Below are 5,731 nucleotides of genomic sequence, written 5' to 3' on the forward strand. Positions count from 1 at the left end.
TACTCTGGGAATCAAAATTACTTGATCTTGATAAAAACTTTTCCATGCACCACAGTAAGTGAACTTGTAAATTATCACGTGTTTGCATGCATTTATTCTTAAGTACAGAGCACAAAAAATCATACCTTCTGATTGTTCCTTTCCAGCGCATTTTTCGCTGTAGTATGCCCCATTACGGATGGTGACCTGTTGCTCTAGGCCTTCTGTTAGGTTGTGCTTGGGCATGTGGCTCGTTGGCAAGGTGCCAGGGCATACGCGATGCGAATCGGTTCTGAAGAGAACGTCCGCTGCTTGTTCACGGCTCAGAACGGTTCCCTTTTCGACGATGAGGCCGTAGAGATGCGCTGTGAACGTGACTTCAGGCCTGTCGTGCCGTGTAAAGATAACCGCCCTTTCACAGACAATTTCGGACTTGCGCATCTGAGCTTACAGTATACAAATCCATTATGGCCCGGTACGTTGTGCGAACTCCAGTACACAGAAGGCACATCGAGAGCGCGAAGGGATAACGAATAATTTGCTTCGAACAGCTCTGATTCCGGTGCGTCGTCTTGCAAATCTGGAGTACCAAGTGGAGCGAGTTCGTTTTCAGTACTATTGTGGCTGTTTTGCTCAGTAGAAGGCCTCTTTGAATCAGCACAACATACCGTGGAGTTCTTCCGCTTTCTTGGCGCCCGAGGCTTTACCGTCTTCTTCGATAAATAGGCGGGCGTGTTTGGTAGGAGCGTAGGTACGGCATCCGGCAGCAACTCTGGCTTTCCTCGCGGCGTGCGTACCTCTTTCCCGTCTATAATATGGACGTAATCTCGCAAGATGCAAGAAGGCTCGAAATGACGCTCGCAGACCGAGCAACTTTCATCAAGCACCTTATCTTTGCGATGCAGGCTTCGTTCCCATACCTTTCTTCTTTCTTCATCTTTTGGCACGGCGAACAGGGAAGGCTGCTCGCCTTGGGCCCACTTGTAGCCGGTGTTGCACCCCGGCGCAAAGCAATGACGTTGCCGGCGGCGATTAGGCATTGGCTCTAACTCGCAAACACTGCGTGCAACAAGATACCACACGGCCAGAGCGACCGAAATACCGCGTTTCAACACAAGCAAGGCAGAACTCGGCAAGCACACTTCCAACGGCCGCAACACACGGAGAACGCGTCCGTATAGCCCGTGCGACTGCAGCGCCGCCGCATACATCCGGGACCTGTCTACGCTCCCGGCTTCAAAGCAGTGCGTGGCCGCTGCGCCGTCTGAACACTACCCCTATCTAGTACACTGTAATGACGGTATATATGTGTCTGCGAGGCTTCTGTTGGCTGGTGTTGTAAGAGGCCTCGTCTAAAACGTGGATATGGCTACACAAATAAAGCGTTCTTAAAGTAAAATCTTCATAAAATGTTTTCATTCATGCATATTACATCTTTACTCTCCTACATTAGATGACCAAGCGAAGAAAAACAAGAACAAACGACAAACTGTTCAAAGCGAGCGCGACTCTTGTCGTTAGTTCTCCAACTTTAGCGGCCCGCTGATACTTTTTTACGTGTCATATAATTGTACGTGCAATAACAAGTTTTTATAGTTAAGCAAAACATGCTTTTGTGTAATAATAAAGCCAAAACAGCTTCTTACGTGCTGTTTCAGTAGAAAATGAATCATTGTGACAGACGGAATGGGGCTTGCCTGGCTCTCTGAGGACGATGCCAATCCGAAGTCACAATATACCGGCATCCCCATGAATACCACTAGTACAGTGTACTAGTACAGTGTACTAGAATATTGGGTAGTGTGCTCTCTGCCCTATACGGCGCACGCTTGCGGCTGAAGCCGCGCATGTCGCCGGAGCAGGAGGCCGCTAGGGGCGCTGGAGCTAGTTCCACCTAGTGCTCCCGCAGGGAGCAGAGTTGCGCATAACTTTTCCGCCGCCGCTCGCAACGCTATTCGCCGAGCGCGATCACGGGGTGGAAAATGACGTCAAATGATCAACTGCGCACTCCTAGGCCAACATTACGGAAACGGCGCCGACTCGTTTGTCAGTGCCATAGAAATTGCAATCATCGGACCGTCGAGCGTGCGTAGCAACCATCGGCTCCGGTTTGCTGGTACGGTACTCGAGGATATAAGTTAATGACTTTGGTGAAGTGCTACGAAGCAGATCATTTTTACACTTGTATTCCAGTATGACGGGTTGCAGCGCACCAAACTGTGCAAATCGCACGGAAAGTGGCAAAGCTTTTTACGCGTTGCGTGTGGACGGACGAGAGCGGCCGGCTCCGAAAGGGACCAGGATACGCGAGGTCCGTTCGCCTTGTTTACAGAGGTGAGTTCGGCTTGTTTAGACTAAAGCGGCATTTATCTCGAGTAAAACTCCTGTACACGTGTACGCTGAAATGCGTACGCCTGGCATGAGAGGTTGTTCACTTGTGTAATTCTTGGTGTGTATGTGCAGCGCGACACAGATGCGGTACAAAGAAAGGATGGCACGGTGGTGTTGCGCTGCACATATACGCCAAGAATGTTAACTTACCAACTCGCTCAATTCGTTTGTTGGTTTTACGATTGTTCTGACTATGCGGCTCCAGAAAAGTGTGTTCAGAACAGAGTAAATACTAACACGTACAATTTGCCCGCTGCATCCTGGTTTTTCTCTGCTCCGTTATTTCTTTAAATTTTTTGTCGGCGTTCTAATTTTTCGTGTAAGGTCGATTGATGTGTTTGTGTTCATTGTTTTGTAGTAAGCGAAAACGCCGTGCTCTCCCGCTTATGAGACAGCTGCGATAGCTTATTCAGCATTTACTGCCCGCAATAGGTTGCTTGTTCGATCAGCCTTATAGTCGACGTGAGGAATGTGAAATTATTTTTGTACGTTTAATAAGCGCTGTGTTATAGTAAATTAACCTGAGTAGTATAGTAGTATAAAGAGATAAAGAAAAATGTGCTGTCATATTGCAGTCTGCAATGTGCGAATAATTATTTTGCCAGTTTGTCATCTTATGTGATTCGTCCAATAAAAATAACCTGTTGTTACTCTTAATAACTTGTCTTTCCAGTGGCTTTGAATTCTGCCCCCCAAGGCTCCAAGAACCAGCACTCATTCCCTGACGCCACCAGCCATTGCTCATCCATTCCCTTGTACGAAATAAATTTGATCTAGAAGCTCGTGCATGTTGAATCTTTTTCCACTTGCAGATTTGCTGCTACGAAGCAGCTGTTAAGTTTGCGGAATTAATCATAAAAATAAGCTTTGCATAAGATGTGCGCACATGAACATTTGAAATGCGTTTAAATTTACGTGTCTGCACCGCGTACATTGAAAACGTGCAGCTGCTGGGAACGACGTTAAGTGATGAATGACGGTCAACGGTCACTGACATAATTGCAGCCACGATAGTTCTGTTGGTGACATTCATTATTCGTCTCGTTTCGGCAGCCAAAATGTGCTCACATAATTGTCTACTACACCTGTATGAAGTTTTGTTTTTAAACATGCCCTTTAAATAATTTCTTGCCTTCCACCTCTGCGGGAAAACTTCATATGCATACTGAAAGACATTGCACTGCTTTTTGCTGCAAGGCAATGCGCGTTTGCACGCGAACGCGAGCTGTTCAAGCCACGGGCGTGGTCAGGATTTTATATCGAGGGGGCTCCTATTCTTTATATGTACATTCGTGTGTGTGTACAGAGAAATTAAAAATTTCGGGGGGTTGACAGCTCTCCGGCTATGCCAACCGCTCGAGCTTAGCCTGCATTAAAAAGTGTCATCTTGCTCAGCGCTTGCGAACAGTTGCCGCGTGTAGCTCGCGACCAACAGACTGAAAAAGCAAGTGGAACACCGCGCGGCATTTGCCTCCTGCGCGCGCGAGGTGTGGCTCCACTGCAGAGCTGGGTCATAAACTGGAGCTATGCGCAACTCTGCTCCCTGCGGGAGCATATTGTCACGTGGTGGTGACGTTAAGAACACAGTGGCAATACTGTGAAAGGCAAAACTAGATTTTATTGGGCGAACCTGTGCCCACAAAACAGGCTACACTTATAGCACAACGAAAGCGGCGAACACAGTCGGCGATCGTCGAAAATCTGATCAGCGGGTCAAGCGCGTCGGCTTTTATAGAGCAGTCGTCGAATGTTCCAGACTAATCGTTCGGACCCGCGTGCCTTCCACAAAGTTCTACACCATTCGCGTCAGGTGATGAAATCAGATAACATAAGGTTCGGCGACAACAGACAACGGATAGAAGCATCGATAACTTTCCAGAAACGTCGGATACATGCAGGCACGTCCGTCGCTGTGCGATTACAGTTGTTAAGCGGCGAAACGTGGTCGCCCGATAACGATAAGTACACGTGTCAATACCCCCCTCTTAAAAAGCATCGACCCGATGCTGCAAACAAACGAAGTTAATAAACAAAACACTCGTAGCAAAGAAAAGAACAAAAATGACGAAGTTCGTCAGCGTCCGTGAAAGGGTTTAAGGCGCACCACGTGGACCACTTCAGATCGTGCGCGGCGCCGCTGTGAATGCGAAATGCCGTCTGGCACGACCTCATAGTCCAGAGCGCCAATACGTCGGATGACCTTGTAGGGTCCGAAATAGCGTCGGAGTAGTTTCTCACTGAGTCCTCGGCGGCGTATCGGGGTCCAGACCCAAACACGGTCGCCAGGCTGGTACTCGACGAAGCGTCGTCGGAGGTTGTAGTGTCGGCTGTCGGTCCTCTGCTGGCTCTTGATTCGCAGGCGGGCGAGCTGTCGGGCTTCTTCGGCGCGCTGGAGATAGCTAGCGACGTCAACATTCTCTTCGTCAGTTACGTGCGGCAGCATGGCGTCAAGCGTCGTCGTCGGGTTCCTGCCGTAGACCAGCTTGAACGGCGTGATCTGTGTTGTTTCTTGCACCGCCGTGTTGTACGCAAAGGTTACGTACGGCAGGACGGCATCCCAGGTCTTGTGTTCGACGTCGACGTACATTGCTAGCATGTCAGCGAGGGTCTTGTTCAGGCGCTCCGTGAGACCATTCGTCTGCGGATGGTAGGCAGTTGTCCTCCTGTGGCTTGTCTGGCTGTACTGCAGAATGGCTTGGGTGAGCTCTGCTGTAAAAGCCGTTTCTCTGTCGGTGATGAGGACTTCTGGGGCACCATGTCGCAGCAGGATGTTTTCGACGAAAAATTTCGCCACTTCGGCTGCGCTGCCTTTTGGTAGAGCTTTAGTTTCAGCAAAGCGGGTTGTTTTGTTTATTAACTTCGTTTGTTTGCAGCATCGGGTCGATGCTTTTTAAGAGGGGGGTATTGACACGTGTACTTATCGTTATCGGGCGACCACGTTTCGCCGCTTAACAACTGTAATCGCACAGCGACGGACGTGCCTGCATGTATCCGACGTTTCTGGAAAGTTATCGATGCTTCTATCCGTTGTCTGTTGTCGCCGAACCTTATGTTATCTGATTTCATCACCTGACGCGAATGGTGTAGAACTTTGTGGAAGGCACGCGGGTCCGAACGATTAGTCTGGAACATTCGACGACTGCTCTATAAAAGCCGACGCGCTTGACCCGCTGATCAGATTTTCGACGATCGCCGACTGTGTTCGCCGCTTTCGTTGTGCTATAAGTGTAGCCTGTTTTGTGGGCACAGGTTCGCCCAATAAAATCTAGTTTCGCCTTTCACAGTATTGCCACTGTGTTCTTAACGTCACCACCACGTGACAATATACAGGAACACTAGTTCCACCTGAAGACCCGTGCCA

At 49.1% G+C, this 5,731-nt stretch overlaps 1 long non-coding RNA gene across 1 annotated transcript; it reads left to right on the forward strand.

The window, feature by feature from the left end:
- The first annotated feature begins 1,913 nt into the window (after positions 1-1,913).
- On the forward strand, positions 1,914-3,156 carry LOC140215191 (uncharacterized). Its single transcript, XR_011892134.1, has 2 exons — positions 1,914-2,313; positions 3,044-3,156. It is a non-coding gene; the product is annotated as an uncharacterized lncRNA (long non-coding RNA).
- The last annotated feature ends 2,575 nt before the right edge of the window (positions 3,157-5,731 follow it).

The sequence above is a fragment of the Dermacentor andersoni genome, chromosome 1 (assembly GCF_023375885.2).
Source record: "Dermacentor andersoni chromosome 1, qqDerAnde1_hic_scaffold, whole genome shotgun sequence".
Classification (NCBI taxonomy): Eukaryota; Metazoa; Arthropoda; class Arachnida; order Ixodida; family Ixodidae; genus Dermacentor; species Dermacentor andersoni.